Source organism: Dermacentor variabilis, chromosome 6, assembly GCF_050947875.1.
Source record: "Dermacentor variabilis isolate Ectoservices chromosome 6, ASM5094787v1, whole genome shotgun sequence".
NCBI classification, from domain to species: Eukaryota; Metazoa; Arthropoda; class Arachnida; order Ixodida; family Ixodidae; genus Dermacentor; species Dermacentor variabilis.
In genome coordinates, this window is record NC_134573.1 from 131,586,887 (window position 1) to 131,609,927 (window position 23,041).

At 46.0% G+C, this 23,041-nt stretch overlaps 2 long non-coding RNA genes across 2 annotated transcripts in view; one reads left to right on the plus strand and one right to left on the minus strand.

The window, feature by feature from the left end:
- LOC142584370 (uncharacterized) overlaps positions 1 to 23,041 on the plus strand; it is a 477,159-nt gene that overhangs the window by 217,423 nt on the left and 236,695 nt on the right. The window lies entirely within an intron of this gene.
- On the minus strand, positions 1,471 to 9,244 carry LOC142585243 (uncharacterized). Its single transcript, XR_012829058.1, has 3 exons — positions 8,809 to 9,244; positions 7,592 to 7,682; positions 1,471 to 1,718 (listed from the first exon to the last, which is right to left on the minus strand). It is a non-coding gene; the product is annotated as an uncharacterized LOC142585243 (long non-coding RNA).

Below are 23,041 nucleotides of genomic sequence, written 5' to 3' on the forward strand. Positions count from 1 at the left end.
ACAAATAAACTAATGAATCGATGAAAGAAACAAATGAATCACGTGACAAAAGAACTACACCAACAAACTAGCGACTGTTTGAGCAACCTCACTCTGCGCTATAGCTCATACGGTGCTAATTTTTTTCCGATGACAACAAGCGTTGTTTCGTGGATCTCCACACAATTCGGCTTCGTCAAAAACCTGCTCGTCGCCGGTGCTCTGGCAGAAACGTGGAGATGCCGACTGACGGATGTCCAATTTTATTTTATTTTATTTATTTATTTTTTTCGTGCGCCCGGTGCTGGGATCGTGCCAACCCGTTCCGCGCACACGACAGCTTTGGAGGTGCGTGCGCGCGTTTTCTCGCTCCGGGCGTGACCGCGCCGACCATAAATAGCGGCAAACGAGGGAACACGGATGACGCCCGAGGTTTCCCGTCACTTTCGACGTGGACATGCCGACCACCGGCGAGCCACGTTCGGCACACTTGCGCCGCCAGTGCGTTGAGAATGTTTGCGCTCGCTCGCTCGCAGAGCGTTTTTTTGTTCATAACAAATGAACATCGCGGTGTTCTCGCTAAAGTGGGAACCGCAATTTCGTCGTTCGTTTTAATTGTTTGTTTGTTTCTTTGTTTGATTGTTTGTCCTTTGCTGTTTCGTTGATCGAGCACAGCTGGACAAGTTAAACTATGGTGCCCTTCAATCGAGTGCTTTTTGCGAAGGTATGGCATAGCTTCGCCTCCTGCACACACATTGGGGAATGTAATTCATAAAAAATAAAGTATGCGACAAAAAGAAATTATACAACGCAACGGAAGTGACGACGTCGGTAGCAGAAAGCTTTCCGGGAAGTTCAGAGCTTGAATTGCGATGCATAGTGCACTTTGCAGTCGTAATATTGGGGAAACACTACAGCAGTATCGCCCAATAGATTGCGCTGTCAATATTTTCTTCCTTCTTCATAATATATATATATAAGCTGTTTGGAGGAACAAATGAACGTAAAACTCCCACACACTGTAAAATAATTTACACCCCTAAGGGTTTTTTTGTGTGTCTATAACTAACCCCCTAGCACCCTAGAAAAAGCTGGGTTTTATAGGCAATTACACCCTTATGATGGTTATTCTATATTCCAATAACACCCTATCCCTTGAGGGTGTTTTGAACAACATATTACCCTTCGACCCATGGGGTGTAAGGGTGTGATCAGGAATATATTACCCCTTCACCTATCAGGTGTAGTGAGCAATATAATAGCCCTTGCTATAAGGGTGTTGAAGTACGGCATATTGAAGCGAGTACACATGCACTTCATTGTATGTTTTGTAAGTCTACAGTCAGGCTAGCACATAGAAATGTTATGTACGGAGTGCATACAATAGGTAATGTGTTTCCAAGCGCATGGCATAGCAACTTTGAGAGAAAACACATAAGAACGTGTGAGTGTTCTGCGTGAAATGGTCCATTTACCACAGATACAGGAAGAGTGACTGCATGGAGGGTCATTTATTCTAGCCACCTGTACAATATTTAGAGCTTGCACTACGCCTTGTATGTGGTGACAAGTCTTGTGGTCGTTCTACACTGAAGAACAGTCTTATTCAAACCAATGTTCCAGGGCACAGGCGAGGCTGGTGATGCCTTTGTGTAGCTCCATTCCAATGTCCTAAGGCGAGCCATCATAGATGAAGCCATTTCTTCATTGATCACTGTAGCCATCTGCTTGTTTTCTACCTGCAAAATGATTTGTTGTAATTCAATGTCAGGAAAAGTACACGAAACATGACAAGCAGCGCTTCCCTGCATCATTCACTTTAATATTTCAAGATCACATGAAGACCACGATAAAGAAAACAAGCACAGATGGTACTAACTTCCAAGAAATCGTTATTTCGAAAAAATAAGGCATTTATTCTGCCACATCATGAATGTAGGAGAGAGAGGCTACACAATTAAATGAGGGCAATTAAGAAATTATTGCCTCCAAGCCCACTACTTTGCCAATATTACTGCAAAGATTTTGAACGCTTTATCATTGATGCACTTATGTTTATGCTATCGAATGTCACCTCACCTTCGTATCTCTTCCCGTTCCAGAGTAATCGAGCAATTCATGGCATCCAGTGGTGACGTCCAGTTGAAACAGCAGGCTGTAATTGAATTTCTGACTGCGGAAGGTTGTGCACATATCAACATTCATCGCCATCTCACTGCAGTTTACGGGGATGCCTGTGTTGACATCAGCACTGTGCAGAGGTGGACAAGGACTGTGAAAGACCAAAATCATGCCGCATCAAATCTCCAGGATCAGCACCGAAATGGACGGCCCGCAATGGCTTCTGAAGAGGGTCATGAACATCAGGCAGATAAGTTGACTCAGGGCAATCGCAGGATCAAGCAACACCAGATTGCAACAACACTCGCCATTTCCATTGGCTCAGTGAGCCACATCATTAAAGACCTGCGTTACAAGAAGACTTGCGCTTGTTGGGTGCCACGGCGACTGAAGACTGACATGAAGTTGAAACATAGCCAACAAGTTCAAATCTTCTTGTAACCCAGGAGTTTCTTAATTATCTGGTTCACTGAACCAATGGAAATGGTGAGTGTTTTTGGAATCTGGTGTTGCTTGATCCTGCGATTGACCCGATTCAACTCATCTGCCTGATGCTGATGATCCTCATCAGAAGCCGTTGCGGGCCGTCCAGTTCGGTGCTGATCCTGGACGTTTGATGCGGCTGGATTTTGATGTTTCACAGTGCTTGCCCACCTCCGCACAATGCTGACTTCAACACAGGCATACCCGTAAACTGCTTTCAGACGGCAATGAATGTTGAAGGGCGTAGAACCTTCTGCAGTGAGAAATTCAATTACAGCCCGCTATTTCAAGCGGACATCACCACTGGATGCCATGCATTGATCGATTACTTTGGAATGCGAAGAGATAGGAAGATGGGGCATGTGACATTCTATAGCTTAAACATCAGTGCATTAATGACAAAGAGCCAAAATGTTTGCAGTACTACTGGCAAAGTAGTGTGTTTGGAGGCATTACTTCCTTAACCGCCGTCATATTACAGCAATAACGCTGGGTAGTTTGTTTTCGTGCGTGACATCTGACCCAAAACTACAATTTGGAATGTGCACAAATAAAGATGCTCGTGTTGAGTCCAATAAATTGCTTAGAAATATATCAATCCTGTCTTATGCGATAAGTTTACAATGAGAAGCCACATCATCTCACTGCAGCTTTTCCCTACAAGCAAGTTATATTGAAAATAAGGTGCAGACATATGCTTCGCTATGCATTGCAGGGTAACCATCAAGAGGTACTTTGACATTAATGCCTTGTTCCCAAAACCAATAGTGTAAATGCCAACCATTATTTCACAGGAGGTGGTGGCCACAAGGCAAAAACAAATTCGCAGGGTTTACGTGCCTAAACAATGACCTTACATTCATCGGTTAATATAACACATGGCATTGTTGTTTTGCCTGCCTCCTCAGGAATATACATCATTCATAGGAGTAGAAATAAGCGTTTTCACAGAAGCTTGCTCTTTTAACAAGAGGCACAAACGATGCTGTTCATCAGATTTCCCAGGCAAACAATGCAAGCATCGCTATACTCACTATTACAAACAATGCATGCATCACTATACTAAGCATCACTAAGCTGACCTTTATTTTTTTCTTAATCTATGACCTACACAGTGGCTGGTAACAACCCCTCTCTCAGAACTAGTTGGCATCTCTACTAGAAGCCCTACCTACACCTTTTTACATCATCTTAAGACATCTCCACTAAGCAAGCACATAATCCTGCTGACGTTTTTGTTACAGAGGTTTTCACTAAAGATCTTCCAAGCAAGAACTCTTTAGCATCTGATCATTTAGATGCTTTGAACTGGAACAACACAGTGAATGCATCATGCTTTACAGAAGTTTAGCTATTTTAATCAAAGCACAGTTAAAGCCTTTCATGTATGAAGTTTGTCATCTGCTTTCACTTGATCTTGCTGGTTATCTGATTGTAAGTTACACTAAGATCAAACATTCTAATGGCCAACATCTTTCATCTGTGAAGCGCAGAAAACTTTAGTGCACTTGTCAGTGTTGTTACAGCATTCTTAAATGTGATGATTAGGCTGCTGGCTGTTTAGCACTGTAGTAGCATTGTACAGGGTGATCATTTTTAAGTTTTATGGAATTTTAAAAAATTTCCTGTGGCAGATGGCATAATTCTTGTCCTTGAGCTAGATTATTTGAAGAGGTGGACATCACTAGCATGAGAAATCTAAACACATGTTCGACTAATTAAAAAAATTCACTATTCACTTCGTAACTGATTATTTTACTGCGCATATTGCAATTTACCAATTGTAGCCAGTGAGCTTGGAAGACGTGTGTGCTTGAACTTCCAGGATGACACCAGTTTAGGAATAATTCCCTGATAAAGAACACTACACAATGGTGTTCCAATTACTTTTGTGCATCAGTGCAGAAAGCACATTTTGTTAAAAAAGTAAGTGGAACAACAGTGCATTTTTACGGCAAGTTTGATGGTCATTCTGGAAATCAATTCCAAAGTTGATGCATCTTGTAATCTCACTGGCTATGATTCGTAAATTACAATATGTGCTTCATATATGTGGTGGCGCTGGCAAACACTCCTAGAGTTCTACTAGGAAACAGAAATACCGAATAAAGTGGATGGGGAAAAGGCACCTGTTGTAGTTCAATTGGTAAAGCATCGCCCGCATAATGCGAAGACGTGGGTTCGTTCCCCACCTGTGGCAAGTTGTTTTTTCATCCACTTTCATTTTCAGTAATTTATAATTTCTTTATTTCATTTACTAATCACAAGTAATTTACCCTAAGTTGTCCTTGGTGTTAGTGTTTGCTAGCTTCTTAGGATAAGATTAATAAACATCGGCCCCTCGGTTAAGCCACTTTGTTTTTGTTTATATGTGCCATGAAGTAAGTAATTGAAAAGCTAATTTATAGATTTTCGTTAATTAGTTGAACATGTGTTTAAATTTCTCGTGCAAGATATGTCTGCCTGTTTGAATATTCCTGCTCAAGGACTAGAATTATGCTATATGCAACAGGTTATATTTAAAAATTCCACAAAACTTACTATCATCACCCTGTATAAAGACACTGTGAATTTTAAAACAAGCTTCAGTGAAGCTTACTGAATTAGCAAATGGCCAGTGTAACTAGCATGATTATCCTGGAAATCTTTTGTAGCTTATAAGCATAGAGCATTTCACTTACACATTTAGGAATGCGAAATTTTCTTGAAATCAGCCCTTTGTTTTTAACAGCTAGCATCCCTGCCAGTTTGGTTAGACATAATGTTGCATGACTTCAATAGTACTGCAAAATCAGATTTTCTTTCTGCTCCCAGTGTCTAGTGATGTATCTTTCCAGTGTCCTTAGCAGCTGAGATAACTAATGTTCCTGCAGGTAAATATCAGAAAACATTGCGATAACTGCCAAGTAAATGCAATCGTGCGTCTTGTTTACAATACAGCATGTGCTCTACCTCCTGCCAGGTTTGTTCTCCATATCAGGCCAGCACGCAACTTGTACAAGAGGCACCTGTCGCATGCATGAAGATATTTTATGAGGTTATGGTGGTGTCAAAACATGATATCAACCATAATGCCTTAAACTATTATATGAAACACTTGTACAAAGATAGAAAAGGCACCAATTTTGAATTTATCACATTCGGTTTACGGTACCATAGTAGAAATGGCTCAACTAGTACAGGTACTAGCAAACAGGCTAGTTGGTATTGGTCGATGACGTTCGACAATGTGAACTCGACAAAGGATGGAGAAAGAGGCGATAGCATTTTTCTCCATTTCTCGCCACTTTCGACATCCTTTGTACAAGTCCGCACTGTTGAACATCATGGGTCAACTAGTACAGCCTGAAAAAAATGTCATGAAAGAAAACTTGGCTCTCAATCTCGACAATTCTGCCTGTCAGGTATTATGGTTTCTTCTGAACTTATTTCTTTATATAAAGTCATGCCCATCAAGTAAAGCTTACCGAAAGAAATGAAAACAACATCAACGCCTCTCAAGGCACATGCATCAAAGGAGTTAGAGCATCATACACATTACCTTTAAGTGCAAAAGTATTCTTTTTCTTAGGCAAATTGCATTTTTAGTTTCTTAAAGCCTATATATTCATTTGTCACAGCTATGGGAAAATCACAAGGTTGAAAAAGATGTGTTGGTGCAATTTCAACATTTATGTACAACACCAAAAGGTAAAGCACAGGAAGTCTCACTGCTCCTCTGTCTAAATGACACAGTTTCATTTGTCATGTCCACTCCCATCCTGATGGCAGCAGAAACAGGAAGAGAGCAGCGTGGTTCAGAAAGCAGACGAAGGAGCTGATATCCTAGCTGACATAACGAGTAAAGAAGGGAGCTGGTCAGGCTATGTAGTGCAGACTTGAGACATCATGCACTAGCGCAAGAAAAACAGCGGACGACAGCTAGAAGCACACACGACAGAGCTCTAGGCTTCAACTGAAATTTTGGCTACACAGAAACATAGGATTCAGGGGATGCGACCTCAACGGATGGAAGCAACATTCATCTTTCCCTTTCCCTGTCTGACAAAGGAGGTATCGGAGCAAATTGATGGATAGGTTCATTTCGAGATACGAACACTCTTTTTGGTGAGAGCCAAGGAAGGGGTGCTTACACACCTATCACCCACTTTTTGATGCAAAGTGCTTCGAATATTTTCATGTCGACCTGCCTCTAGAGCCGCATGGGCAGATGAGCGCTTTGAAACTGCTCAGTGCATGAGCACCTACAGGAATGATTGGCCAGATGGCCACCAGCCACTGGCAGCTGCCCTATCTTGGTTCCCCGAAGCAGTCTTTTAAACACCGACCTGTTTGACTTGAGGGAACATAGGGCTGCTTTCAGTGCCTTAGTGGCTAGTGGCCACCTGGCCAATTATCGCCATACGTGCTCATGCACCAAGCAGTTTCAAAGCAATCGTGCGCTCAGGCAGCTCCAGAAGCAGGTTCATAGGGAAATATACGAACCGCTTTGCATAAAGAAAGTGGGGAACAGGTGTGTGAGCAGCCGTCCCTGGCTCTTACCAAGAGTGTTCGTATGTGAAATTAACCTGTTCATCAATTTGTTCCGATAGCTCCTGTGTTGTTTACGTTGGTCGACATTCTGTGCATCCCATGTTTCTGTGCAGCAAAAATTTCAGTTGAAGTCTAAAGTTTTGTCTTATGTGCTTCTTTATGTTGTCGTCTTTTTCACGCTAGTTATTGATGTCTAGAGTCTGCGATGAGCACCAACTAGCCCAAGTGCCTTCTTCAACCATGTAATGCATACGGCAGATAACCGGTGGCACATTCGAGTTACAGAACGGATGCCAAGCGAGGACAAGGGTAGTCAAGGACGGTAGAGAATTAGACTGTATGATGAAGTCAGGAAATTTGCAGGCTTCACTTCGAATCAGCTAACGCAGGACAGAGGTAATTGGAGCTCACTGGGAGAAGTCTTCATCCTCCTGTGGAAAAAATATATAGGCCAATTGTGATGAAAAAAGTATACCTGTTGGCTCAGACATCTTCACTGCCTTTTGAGCAATGTGTAGGCCCAAGACAATCAGCCGGTTCCCATGCAATTGCTTCATGCTGACTAACTGCATGGGCACAAGAAAACAACTCACCATTAATACCACTCGAGATTGACCACTTAATAAAAGAACCTCTCAAAACTGCAAACACAATTAAGCATTTACCAGCCTAATACATACATATATACAAGCCAAGAATAGTTACAATAACCATACGCTTTATAACTAGACATTAGAATAAGGTAGTGAAACATAGAATAGCCGTAGGATGTTCAGTGCAGTTCATTTCAGAAATACTGTCGACGACTGACAGGACGCCTTAGGCAAGGTTCAGTCGTACAACAAGAAAACAAATAGTAGTAGTAATAAGCATGCGTGCGTGAAACCAAAAAAACGAGTTCAAGGTCGAGAAAAATATGATCAGGCTCGGTGTACTTATTTATACGAAAAGATAAATTAATAAACAAATAGCGCAACCACGCGTTCATCCGCAACGGCACGAAATCTTCTAGAACAAACGAGTACAACTGAAAACGAAGGATAACCACATAGCCGGGATGTTGTGGTTCTTTTGTATTAGTTATAGCGATGAAAGCACAAGCATTGCAAGCTACCTGCGTCATTACCTACCACGTGACCTGGGACAAAAAATAAAAAATAAGAACAAAACGAGTGCAAATACACAAGCGACATTTAATACGGTTGTCACACTGCACACTTTTGGCCGCGATCGATCCTGACTGGGATCGAATTTCTGGTCACGTTCGGCTTCCTTGCTGAATCTGCGGACGGGAGCCAATCGCGGTCGAAAATTTCAATCCAGAACAGGCTCAATCGTGATCGAAAGTGGCCGTGTGACACCGGTATAAGTATGCGCCCATCTTAGGCAACAGAATGAATTAGCCAAACCAAAGTATTATTTACCTGCCTGCGCTGTATACTGACGCGTAACAGTACTTAATTCTCTACAACTCTATGTGCTGTCACAATTAGTTGAGGACACACGAACAATGAAACATCCGATATATTTTCATTTCTTTTTCACGTTCGGTGCCCGTAGGCTCCGCCTGAAGTACACATACTACACTCGCATCCAACACACCTTGTGCTGTCCTTTAAAGAAATTACGCGAAAATTACTACCACAATGACGCGCCATAAAAACGCGACGCTGAATGTGACCACGTACGTACCTTTCATATGAGCCGTCCATGCGCCTTGCAAAAGGCCCTCGGTTTGAAGGCGGAGCGCTGTCACGATGTGTACTCTGGGCACGCCATTTCGTTTACGTAGTGGATGGACGATGATGACGATGGATTCCGCCGAAAAAAAAGTCCACTTCATCACTGTCCAGGCTGAATGGAAGATGTTTTCTCGTTGACCACGAATGACGGCCGTCGTAGGCATAGTAAACACACTGTCACAAAGAAACACCGATGTAGGCCGCTACTGCCTTTCTTTCTCACGCATAATCGCGTCGCCTTCAGTCCAGATGCTCCCTTCGCGTCGATGAGCACAAAAGTACACGAAAACAACGAGGTGGTGCAACCTAAACGTAGCGAAAAACAATCTAATTACTCACAACTTCAAGACTGTCACGGAGAACACACACATGTGCACCCGGCGGCCCGCCGCGACTCTCAGCAGCGATCGCGGCGACATCCGTCGGTCGAAGTTATTGCGATTTCGGTTTCGTTTTCAAGGCATAAATACATATATTCTTTTAAACTACGTGTGTATATAACTTTCGAGGCTATTTATTTTAAGCTACCTCTGAGCAATTATTATTACTATTATTATTATTATTATTATTATTATTATTATTATTATTATTATTATTATTATTATTATTATTATTATTATTATTATTATTATTATAAACAGAGGCAGATCCCACGCACTGTGGGAATCGACATAAGCGCAGCTTGCTGTTCTATTTGCGTTCACTGACGATATTTGGCGATGATGTTGACGGCCTACCACAGTCGTGATGTGATGTTGAATGTTATAATACAGAAAGACGTGCTTGCTCGAGGCGCTGTTGCGCGCCATTTTTCGTAGCTTACGTGAAAGTTAACGCTCTAATTCCCTTACACGAGCGCATCGCATCGGGGCTGAAGCGCTGATTTGCCGAACAGCCGTTTGCGTGTTGTCGTCTTGACGCTGCGGTGCTTTAGTGCGGCTTTGAGTCTCTGCATGCTCTGAGTCAGTGATCCACGTGCACAAAACTGCGCGGTGCTTACTTTTTAGAAATAGCAGAAACGTGCCCTTTCATACCTTGAAGTAAATTATTGTTTGCCTGCAACTGTTGCCATGTTTAGTAGTGGGCATTATGACGGCCAAAGGGGTTCAGAGAGTATTGTAGCGATGCCCACGAAGTTCTCGCTAAAAGGGCTCGCACACGCCTTCCCTGAGTCCCTCTCATGTACATTATGCACGCTCTCAAACCACCCACCGCCGCGGCTGGCAAGGCAGTGACAGCAGGAGCAGCAGAATTGGAAATTATAAGGGAGGAGGCATAGAAAGCGTCGCTTTAAAATCTAGCAGAACGCCTCTGCGCACACCGTAACCTGTCATCCAGAGCTCTGGTGTTTTGACAGAGTTCAATTTCATTCTACAAAGTATTTCCCGTATTCAGCATGTGCACCTGTCCTACCCGTCTCGCGAGGGGAGACGGGCGAGTCTCGCGCAGGTCTGCATATGCCAAGACATCTCGAACGTACTTTGCAGGTGGACAATCGCGCGCAGACTTGAAAAATGCCTCGCCACTGTTCCGTGGACAAAGATGGGTCTGCAAATGCCCCGCCAATTTCTGGAATCTCATTCTATCTATAATGATTGGCTCAATGTCCTATCCATGCAGGCAATAATACTGTCTCCGATTTGGGAGGGGAAATATTTGAGTAAATAGCACTGTTAGTCGGTGTGGCAAATACTGTATGCATCGCAAATTGTACGTTGGTTCTCTATACTTTCTCACATTTCCCTCTCTTTCTTTTTGAGCACTCCGTTCTGGCAGCTGTTTGTAAGCCAGTAGAACTTTCCTTTCCTATACAACTACAAACTTAATAGTTTCTTCTTGTACAGCCAGCTTCGTAAATTGACGCAGACGCGAAGCCATGAGCGTTTTGCACGGCTCTTTCTGTAGAGGCTGCTTGATCAAAGCATTGTGGTGGGTGAGAAGGCTCAAGTTTGCCTACGAAGCTACCTTGTTTTTAAACGTCAGAGAAGCAGAACTAATTGGGGTTATTGATTCCGCGAAAGAATCTCAGGTGGGGTCAAATCTTCCCGAATCGGCGTATCTTTTGTCCGAGTAGGGTTCGTCGCCCCCTTTTCTGCCTGTTTCGTTGTGCTTGAAAGAAACCTACACGACCGCATTGCTTTGGAGCGATTGTGGCGCGTCCAGCTGCATGCTGTCACGTGGCCTATTTATTTCGCTGGATTGCTGGCGTCCCACAAGCAAGAGCTGCACTTGTTCTGCCTTGCTGAAAACGTTTTGAACATTTTTCTTTTTGGTTAAATATTCAATACTAGAAAAATTATGTGCGTGCTTTTGGATCCCGCGGAATTTGTGCGTGATGACATTTGAGAACTGTGTGCCACTATGACATAATAGTAGTGCTTCAGCAACATGTTTTTCGCGGGACATATTTAAAATGGCTCATCAAAAGAGACAGTGAAACGGTGGAGAACCGTCTTCAGGAGTTTTGTCGGCATTGAAAGTCCGACATGTCTCGGGGGGAAGGGGTTGGGGTAGGGGAGGGGAGGGCCCGCTACTGGATCCGCCACTGGTTTGTAGTGCCGTGGGACACGCTGTCTCTTTGTACAACTGTATGTTTGTGAATGTAATAAAAATAAACAAAAACACCCTTGCACCCACCCCCAATATCCTTAGTCAGTGCACCCTTTTGGTGGGCAAAAGGGTGTTATGACATCTAGAACTGCCCTACGCTTCGCAAGAAGTCATGATGATGGGATATTTCTAGAATGAAAACACCCTTCAAGGGTGTTATGACTCGCAATTCTCACCATCAAGGGTGTAAATTATTTTACTGTGCACGAGAGTTTCATAACCCAAACTGCAATGATAATGCCGTCAGCGCGACATTCTAGACTTCCAGATTTTCCTCATTTTCGGTCATTCTTCAGCAACAAACATTTACAAGCCGAATTTATCAGCTCAAGTATATTTGATTTTTTGACATCTTTTGGAGTGTGTAAAATACCGCCCTTGGTTCATTTAGGACACTGTTAAATTGCACTTTGTTGTCTGACTGGCCAACATGGCGACTCTGCTTTCTCCCAATGGCTCAAAACGCGAGAATTAAACAACACTGCATAAGTTTGCAGTGTCATAAATCCACGTTTTCAACTCAAAGCACTTACCTGTGAATACAGAGATTCGATAAAACAGTCCAGTTTAAGGTAGCGTTTTCTTTCGTGCGCCTTCGGTACGCCTTTAACCACAGAGGAAACGAGCACGCTGCTGTGTGACACAGGGAATTTCTACGACAATTCTATTCAACGTCGATCACTTGATGTCATTCAGCTGCAATGCAAATTATTCCGAAGAAACAGTCACATATCCACCCTTGAGTGCATGATCACTAATCGGTTAATGGTGCGCCTTTAGCTCTACACATTATTTTTTTTTGTGTGTGTGTGTAACATACTTTAGTCTCCATGTCGGAAACACTAATGCACTGTTCCCTACAGTGCCCCCAATATGGTGTTGTAAACAATAATCCAAGGTGTCAGAGGCAACAACTCACGCGTCTGACGTTTTCTCTACAGAAAAGCAGCAAATGTTAGCAATTGTGCAACAGTTGTTTTTAGCCGCGTACATACTCTATTCGCGCGCCATACATAACAGCTTGCGTTCATCGACGTAGTCTCTGTGCTTATTACTTCCGAACATGACGAAAGATAAAAAGGACGTGCAACCGCCCACGGAGACCAAATCACATCGTAATGAAACGCTTATCACGGGCATCCACCAGCTAGAATTAATTGCTTCGACACATAGCTAGGCACCTGTATAGGTGCACCAGACAGACGTGACGCATGGTGATTGTATACAAGAACCGAAGGACCCAACGGCCGACTCCTATATCTTGGATGTGTAATTCGCGCCCGAACATGCCGTAAAGGATCGCGAGATCTCTGTGAGCTCTTTACCACTGCGTTGTCCGAAGAGAGAGGGCGAGAGTTGCTTCGTTCCATGTTATTGAACGGCCGCTGTCATTATCGGCACCGTGCGCCTCTGGCGCGACAATGTGCGCGCGGGTTTTGCAGGCCCGATTAAAGATACCGCTTCCCTCGCTGTCCTCGGGGCAACTTCGGCGTATGGTGCCTTCTCACCTGCGGAAGCATATTCTCCGAACGACCGAGACCGAATAAAAAGGGAACATCTGCGGCCATAAAAGTGATTTGTGTGCCAAGGAAATTGCACGTTGTCTTCTTTCCCCCGCTGTCGACCCCCTTTCTTTCTCGATGGCTGAGCACTATCGGTGGTTTTCGCGTTACAGTTTCTTCTCGCTTACGTTATTTTTTTTTTCGTCTCTCTCTCTTGTTGCTCCAGGCCAGTTCAACAGCCGCGCGCTTGCATCGACGACGTCTTTTGGGCCTGGGCGTCTCGGTGTCTTCCTGAGCCGTAGAGCAGACTATAACACCGAACACCACTTGACCACCGACCTTCAGATGACGCATCGCCTGGTCAATTGGCGGCTTTGGACCATTGAGAGGGCTGCTGGCATCTCGACCAGACGCGTGGTACCACGTAGTTAGCGCTCGCGCAGTCGTAGCTATACCTGGTCGTTAAGGTCCCTGCTGAGGGCAAAACGTTCTTGCACGTGCAGGCCATTTCGATCGCTCACCCGCAATCAAGACCGCCCCAAGCCCGCATTTTTTTTTCTTTAATTCGTCCGCGGTCTTTCCGTAAGTGCCAAGGAGGTCTGTTGATCAGGCTAACTTTCCCTATACCCTCTAGTCAACCTGTGCGGTAACCACTATACTGTTTCGGTCAGATGAGTGCAATGAATGTTTCATAATCATCGGGCAACACGACGCAGTTACGAACTATGTCTATAAACCGTGTAAATTTGGCAATTGGAATCATTTTATGGGCTAACGTGTTCTTCTAGATGTCATCTATAGCTGAAAATCTCTCTGTGTGAGATACTGTGCTACGGCATCAAAATGGCATTCCGCTGCTGAGCATTCTTGTGGTATGGTTGCTAACTGTGGAGTGGACAAAGTCTGGGCTGGTCTGTATACTTGCAAAAAAGTTTCACAAGTTTTTTTTTGCTGTCCGTTTCCTGGCCAAAACGGCTACCAGTACAGGTGGAGTTACTGTGAATGGTTATAGGGTCAACTACAGAACTGGCACACCATGTTATCGTGGCAGTGCAACACAACGCAAAAGATAAAGATTGTTGGCTCTCCCGTAATCGAGAGTAGGTGTTAGCACGAAATGGCTACCGGCAAAGCAGACTGGTTGGAGATTATACTAGCCACAATCTTAAAATGTGTGCAGTGCATGTTCGCAACGGCGCACCCCGCCACATTACACCGCACCACGCCATACTATGCACTGGTCCACATGGACGCAATGGTTTTCTGTCACTGGCAGAATCTCAAAGTAAGTGGCGTCTCGGTCAAACGGCCGTTCGCGGTGCGCCTGACGCTGCCGGCGCGCCGCGGAACTCGCAGGCCGCTGGCGTTGAAAAGAACACTCAGCCCCAGAAGATGACAGTCAAGTGGCGTGTAGTTACCTGTACCTGCCTTTTGAACGTCGCTATTGGAAGTGTCAAATAAAACTTCAGCGTACTGAAAGTTACAGTTTGAGTGAAATTGTGAGCAAACATTATGGGGTTTTACGAGCCGAAACCACTTTCTGATTATGAGGCACACCGTATAGTGGCGGAATGTGGTAATTTGGACCACCTGGGGCCGCAGTGGCCGGGATTCGATCCCGCGACCTCGTGCGATCTCGACCCAACGCCATAGCCACTAAACAATTAAGGCGGCTCGATATTGCAACAAACATTAGAAATAACTCGGAAGCCATATTTTTGTAACTTGTTTGGGGAAGTAACTAGCGCATGTAATGTTGTCTTAACTGGTTGCCCGGATGGTCTCCTTTTGTTCTCGTAACTTGTCCGGATAACGGCTTTGACTTCTGGCTCAAGGTCACTCGAAAGTGGCCGACAAAGGGAGGTAAAAGCACTTCATGCTTAATAAAGTGATGCTGAACTGTCGGGAATTGTAAGAAATAAATTTTGTTTAGTGAATACCTTTCAGTACTAAAAAAACGGTCGGGGACATTTGGCTGGCGGTCCAGACTGGGTCGAGTCGGGACTCGGGAGTCGGGATGTTTGCTCAAAACTCGGTACTGTCCAGCTAAATTTTTTATGGCTGACAACCATAACTTATGAATTCATTCGCGGACACTTCGGCCGCGTTTGAACGAGGGTGAAAAAAGTTGACTGCAGAACTCTCAGTGCGCGATAAAATACTCTTGACGGTGAAAATTAGTTCCTACATAGCCTCCACCTACGACGTCTGTCCCATTCTCTATGCACGACTAGGGCATTATTTCTCTTCAATCTAGTGAATGCTATTTCCTCTTCCTCCTCTTTTTAGAGGATAGCTCGTGATCAGGACTGTTGGCAGTCATCGTAGTTATGCAGGATTGCTCCATAGGAGAGTTCTTACTGTTCAAGCTTGATTAGTCATCTTCATATGTCGAAGAAGCTGAGCCTCTCTTCTCAAACCCGCTGGTCGCGACACTTTCAGAGGTATCGTCCGTTCGGTGGGGCGAAGACTCACCTGTACCTATACGTATATCGGCTCAGGAGAGGCCGACTGGGAGTGGCCACCAACCGTGATCTACAGAAATCACGCGACATCTTTGTACGACGTTCGACTGGCAGTCCATAGTCTCTACTATACGGTGTGCCTTTTCTAAAGAAGAGCTTGGGAACGTTGAAGTGCCGGACGTCTTGCCCTCTGAGGATTCTATATACCCGGGCGCACCCTCCCAACGAGAGAAAGGGGAGCTTGTGGAGGCCCGTGACGTCCTGGTACGAAATCCGAATCAGACACATGACCGTCACGAAGCCCCCCCGATACACTCACTCTATCGCGAGGCCAGGTTTCACGTCCATGCTGCTTCAGGTAGCGCAATTTCTCGTTCGTTTTGTTTCTTCGGCTCATCACGTCATCAGACGCCTGGCGACTTCTTTTTCGCCTCGCGCCCGTCATGAGCCGTTCAAAGGCGGGTCGGCGGGCCGGTGGCTCTCGTCGGGCACGCAAGAATCCGGTCTTCGGCTTCCCCGGTTCCCGCTGCGCGTTCGCGGGTGGAGAAAGTAAGGCGCTCTCCGAGGTGCGCGCTCGGAGCATCCGTCTTTGAGTGCGGTGCGGGGCTCACGACTCCGGGGGAGCCCGCCGAGCGCGATCGAGCGAGCGTGCGAGCGGCCGTCCTCACGACCGCGATCGCGCTCTCGTGCGTCAGCCCGGTTCGCAGAACGTTGCCTCTGCCGCCCCGCCGCGGGCGCGCTGACAAGGCTGCGTTTGCCTGATCGCGCGCCGAGGGTCCTCCTCGGCGGGGTGCCGTCTGTGTGCAACCGGCGCAGTCCGTACAACGTCCCTTTTATATCCTCTGCTTGTTTTGTATCTACGCGAGATGCGTGCGCTGATCTCCGCTGTCGGAGGACGTCCGAGATGCGGTCAAGGCCGTTCCTCTGACGCGGCGCGGTTGAGTGATGCCCGCAGGTTGCCCGAAGTTGGAGTCGGTAGGTTCGCGTTGTTCTCGTTCTCAATAATTTTTATCAGTCGTAGCGCGCCAGTACTTGTAGAAGTCAAATGGAGCAGCAGGAAGCGAGTGTTTGCAGGCAGTCCACGTGATCCCCGGTTAACCGCGCCTAATTTCGACCACGGCATATGCATCCCGCCTGAAGTAAACAAAGAAAGAAAGAAAGAAGAAACATGGTATACACCATATGCGATGGCAGGTTTTCGTCATGTAGTTGCCTTAAATTTACCGGCGTGTTCGCCATTCTTGAGTGTGCCTTATTATAGGCGCAGTGAACCTGTGCTGAAACGATTGCTTTTTATTCTTATATATATATATATATATATATATATATATATATATATATATATATATATATATATATATATATATATATATATATATATCGTCTTCCTTACGAGAGCGCCTCTCGTCGACGGCGACAACGTGGCTTGTGCGACCACTGCGACGTATGGGCACCCACACGGCAACTCGGGGAGGAGTCAGCCGGCTAGGAACGCTTTTTTAGGTGTGACTACATCCCACTGTTGGCTCGCTGCAAATGTTTTGGCGACAACCAACGCCGCTCCCCAATCGTCGACAAGATGTCACGGCTACGCAAAATCGATCGGGTACCAAATAAATTATATGTGTCAGTGCAGAGTGATTGCCGTGTCGATAGACTGCAAAACACTTGGTCGAACCCCAAGACATGATTACATTAGGCCTGAACAGCTTTTCACGCTAAGCCGGCTTTATTTTATAAATGTTTGTGTAATATCATCCCTTTCGCACAAGGTATATATGTGTAGAAGCCACATCAATAATTACTACACCTCTTGTTACGATTGTTAAATCAAGCTGCTCAGTTTTTAATGAATAACTTGTTTGCAAATAATTCAAGGCTACTTCACGTTGCCGTTGACTATTTCTGTAAGCACATATAGTTCAGAGAAGTTACGGCCACATAGTTCGGCAAATCGTTACCAGAGATAGATGGCTTTAGGGATGTGAGAACGCACGTCGGAACGCATGTCATATACGTACGTACGTCTTTCTCTTCATCATCATCACTCATCATTCCTTTTGCTTCCTCGTCCCCCTTTATCAGTGCATAGTAGCGGGTCAGACCAAAATAGAACTCAGGCCGACTTAAATGCTTTTTTGTAAATAAGTGTCCTTCACTGTCTTTACCGGAGATAGAAGTATACTGGTGCCTTCTACGGCAGTGTCCTTGCTTAGGCTAGCAATTGATGCCGTTCAACGAAAAAGAAAAATTGGAAAAAAGAAACGGACGGATTCTGCGATACCTTTATTGTTTTCGCACAAGTTCTCGCCAATACAGAGCCGCAGAGACGGCACGTAGCTGGGGGCACGAGGTATTCGTGCCACAGGCCAGCCAGGAGAGCCAAGCGATGTCACGCCCACTGATAGGACCCCGCCTCGGCGGCACATTATCAGGGAGTCCCGGCGCACCATCGGCGACAGCGCGGCGGCGGAGCGGCGAAACCCCGTAATTCTCACGGCCCGAGGTCTCAATCCGTCTTGGCGGGCCGCTGCGCCCAATCACCGCCCTGTCGTCGACGACGCGCAACTGCGCGCGCGCGCGCGCCTTTATCTCTGCTCGTACGTCGTCAGCGCCTCTCGCTCACGAAGAAGGCGGATAGGAGGTCTCGCAGCAAGTAGCGGGAAGTCATCCAGGGCCTAGGACGAATCGAGGAAAAGAAGGGCGGAGGAGGAACACGGGGGCAGGGAGGTCGTCGGATAGTGCGAGGGACCGGCGAGTACCCGCAGTCGCAGCTCAGCCTCGTGGCTCGCCTTTCATCCATCATGCGAGGGCGCCTCGCGCACTGCAATGTTTTCGAGATCTCCCCCCTTCATTGCGATAAACCCGGGGGTCGGCTTCTGCGCGCGTGTGCGTGTGCGACGTTCAGGGGTGTCTTCACAGCGATGCTCCTCAATGCGTGCCCCTCCGCAAGCATGCAACGGGACTCCCCCGTGCACGGCAGGCAGGCAGTCAGTCAGTCGCTCGGCGTTATACATTCTGCGCCCCGAAGGCACGGTTGTGTGGCTGTGCGTGCGTGCAATCGTCCCTCGCGATTGCCGTTGGAATACAAAGCACCGTTAACTAATTGTCCGAGGGGAGGGGGACGAAGCTCAGTGGGCGTGCGGTGACCCGCTAGGTGCCCGATCGTTTCCTGCACTTTCAGCGGCGGCGGTGGCGGCGGCGGCCGGGGGATCGAAGATAGTGTCGTCGACGTTTCGTTTCTGGCTTGCGCCGGCAGGTAGCGATTATGGACCAAGCCTGCAGCCGCTGACGGATGCGGATTTAATGGCCGCGCAGGCTCGTTTTTTCCGTCACTAGGGGTGCCCATCACTGGCTCACGGCCCAGTCAATGTCTATATTTCTTCTTCTGGCGCCGTATGGGTCGACGACTCCACCATGGGAGCACGCCACGCTCTTTGCGGGAGTCAATTGGGCGCGGAAGCTTCAGGTCCTTGTTGCGACAGTGGTGTGGCGGAAAGACGCTCGGAATCTTGAAAGAACTGCGCTTAGGTGCGACTGTTAGCGAGTGAATGAGTGATAGCCATCTTGCGCCCGCAAGGAAACCGTGTCAATTGATGAGAAGCAGAAGAAGCCACACTGACACTGTGCAGAATTAGGCGAGGTTTCCGCGAGGGTCGTTTATGTGTTGCACTTTCTTAGAGTGATGACTTCTAGTGGCAGGTTAGATGTGTTAGCTAACCCTTATTATTGAATTCGCGCTCTGTACAGCGGCTCCTGAAAAGGTACAAACTGGGCTGATGACATTCATTTGTTATATTCTGCAGCAGCGAGTGTCTTTCCTTGAAACAAAAGAACAATGTGCCTACTTGTTTTGCTGTCCTTGTGTGATACACATACACTTCCCAAAAGCAATCGTTTTTCGAGACGGCATAAGAGCTGTCCAGTTGCCCTAAATTAAAAAAAAATAATAATGATGAAAACTATGTGCCATGAGCACTCTTATATATTGCCATGTGCAACCATTGATTTGCAGTAATCAGCCACAGCCTATAGCTCCGTGGCTATGGGTTCGCGCTGCTGAGCTCTAGGTCGAGGGTTTGACCCCTGCCGCGGCCGCATTCTGATGTGGGCGGAAAGGAACAGCGCTCGTGTACCGTGCTTTTGGTGCATGTGAAAGAACCCTAGGTGGTATAAGTTAATCCTCAGCCTCCCAATACGGCGTGCTTCATAATCATATTGTGGCTCTGGCGCGTAATATACCGCAAGACATTTTTTTAAAGCCGAGCATATATATTCTAGATGGCACAATGACAGAAATTACGCTCTCAATACTGCGTCCACTTGTTTCCGCAATTCTCCTTCTTTTTTTTTTTTTTTTACGTGGTGATCCTTACAGGTAACTTCGACTGTTGCTGCTAAAACTCGGTATAATGCACGTTGGCAAAATCGAGAACTATCTTCGCGTTATTATGAAGTATACAGCTACACCATGGAAAAGACGGGTAATGCGGGAGATGGGAATTCAAGACGATGAGCAAAACGTGAACAAGGTGAATGCAGGAGCCAACGTTTCGACAAGTTGACTTGTCTTCTTCAAGGCCTTGAAGAAGACAAGTCCACTTGTCGAAACGTTGGCTCCTGCATTCACCTTGTTCACGTTTTGCTCAACAGCTACACCATGTCACTTTCTGGCCATATGGAGTAGCGAGACGCCTACAGAGACCACGGAGACCGTGAGACCAGGCTATATATGGAAAGGAACGTCGATCGTTAGGCCAATAAAAGATAAAGGAAAGGATTCGAAAGTCAGCCAGACACTCTTCCGGATTGCTACTCTATACAAGCACTAACACGTAGCTGTTGCTACATGAATTATCGATATTTTTTTTCGCCACTATTTGATCCATAGCGGAAGTGAATGCAGAAACTGTGGTGATGAGCCTGTTTAGAATGAAGCAGCAACCGCGAATTTGTAAGCAAACCATGCATCTACCTCGCTGTAATGCGGGGTAAATGTGCCCCAGGTAGCCACTAAAAACTGCGGCATCCTCGCGCTACGCATTTCGACCATGATATTAGCACTGTCATACAGCCCTGGTGACGTACTATCGACGCTTATATATACGCAAGGGATACGTCAGATAAACTGAGATAAAAAAAAATGTTGAAATGTAAATCACGCGAAGCTTGTTTGAGATGGCGAGGTAGCAACAGTATATAGCGGATGTATTGCATCACAAGCAAGAAGGCAATGCGCGATACTTGTCAAAGGAAGCATGTTGGCGAGAAATGCGGGCACATAGAGGAAGTAGGGCGCGCGTATATATAATATGCATTGAAGGCTTCTGTACCCATTGTGTCATAGTTGCACATACCATCATGGAGGATTGGCCAACAATCAACCGCATACCTGGCGGCACACACTCAGTTGCACGTACACGCTCAGGTGGGCCAGGTTGTCTGCTCGCTGAGACAGCATCCGGTGCCCGTGAAGTGGAGGGAAGGGGCAGAGTATGTTTGGTTTTGAAAACAAAACTGACATGCGCAGTGTGCTGCAAGCGAGATCGCAGGAAAGTCACAGCGCTTTTCTGTGGTTCCTCGAATGAAATCAAGAACATGAGCAGGCATGGTGGCGAGTTCTGTTCATATCCACTCGAAGAAGGCAGATCCTTTTTCAATGAGGAGGAAAGCCAGGGCCCGTATTCACAAGAACGCTTTCACGCTATAGTATTCTTCGTAAGTGAAAATTCCAGCCATTCCTGAAGCCGGACGTTAATAAAGAAGGCGACAGGCCAACGGCGAAGAGCACTTACGAAAAAAAAAATGGAATTCGGCCCCACATTCACTAAAAACCATTAGTTACACTGAAAAGTGAACGAAGAGCTGGGACAACTTTTTTATTAGCCGGAAAGTTCAGCTAGAGTGGCTAAAGCGCCGAAGTAGATAAAAAGAGGGTCTTAAGAATACACCGAGCCGCGCCCCCCTTTGCGCTAGATGCGCGTGAACCAGTTTTTCTGTTTTGCTATTCGCGTCTTCGACCATCTACAGTGCATCTCGATCGCGTAGCTGCGTACTTGCCCATAGCCACGTATGTACCGAGTTTCTGCTCTAAAGCGAGCGAGGCAAAATACAGGAATTCACAGCGCGATAAGGGTTGCGTCTTATGCATGCGAAACTGTATACGCCGTAGTCCCGCTCCCATCTGAGCTTGCCTAGATATACCAATTACGTTTTACGAACCATTCCATACGCGTTTATATATATATATATATATATATATATATATATATATATATATATATATATATATATATATATATATATATATATATATATATATATATATATATATTCCCCGAAGCGTAACCTTCTGTGTTGCTTTCCCTTCGTTCTCCTCATTTCCTATGCAAATCACACGCGTTTCGAGTGTTCTGTATCGCAAGAGCATCTTCGCACTTATATCTGCGCCCTGTGTGTGCAATATCGGAGCCGAGCATGGGCACGGCTTTGTGGCACTGCAACGACCTGCGGGCCGAGATAATGTCTTCTGACAAGCGACCATAAACCTGTCTTCGAATAGTGCACTGAGCGACCATTTGCGGCTAAGCGGAAGCTCATAAGCTTGTAGGAAGAAGTCCGTTATTCTCAGTATGGCGGTGGTCGTGATTTTCTCGATAAGTTCGTCCGACTTGTGAAAGTAGTTGCAGCGGTTGGTGAGAGCAATGTGCGAGTGCGAACATGCCTGCTTTACGATGGATCTGCTATATATATACACCAGACAAGCATAGCTTTATTTGAAAGTGTGTATACCATGCCACTGCGGAGTAAGCCCGATGAATACGCAGTTAAAGCGTCACTGCTCTCTTCGCGGAAGAGCGCGCGGCTCTCTTGGAAGCTGTTTGCGGCGACGGTATAGCTCTTATACGTAGATGGCCTTACACTGTCTCGTGTTTAGAACGGTGACCTTCACGCATGTGGGACAGACCGTGTGACAGACCAAAATACCACTTAGTATAGGATTGAAATGGACGCTCATCATCGATTATCAACTTTCGGAGGTGCTTTTTACTTTAGTTCTAGTCCGAGCATTGCAGAAGTATTGGTAAAGAGCTATTTGCCTGCTTCTTGGGAAGGTAAGGTCACTTTGGGAAGTTAAGGTTCTTATGTAGGATCATTCGACCTCCTATCACCAAGAAGCCCAATTAATCACCCTGCTTGCTCAAGCACTGGCGTTTTCAAGTCTTGTCCTTTGACATTTTCGAAGTAGCAGAACGATTAATACAAGGCATTATCCGAGAACGTGTGGGCCAACAAACGCCGATACATTCAATAAGAGCAGCGCGTCCGCATTTTCTTTCTAACGATGCACTTAGGGAATCCACCATGAACTGTGGTCTTCCAGCTATATGCTGCTTTCTCGGTATTACATTGAACGATGCGAGTGTTTCTTTGCTGCAGGCATCATTTATGTGACAGATGTGAAGGGGTGGTGTATGCCGTGTACATACATGTAGTATTAAAGTGCGCATCTTGGGCCACATCCATGTATTGCTGAAGTACCGCAGCGTCTGTGACACCAGAAATTGTGCCAATGTTGCATAAGGGCACTTGTATCGTGGACTTA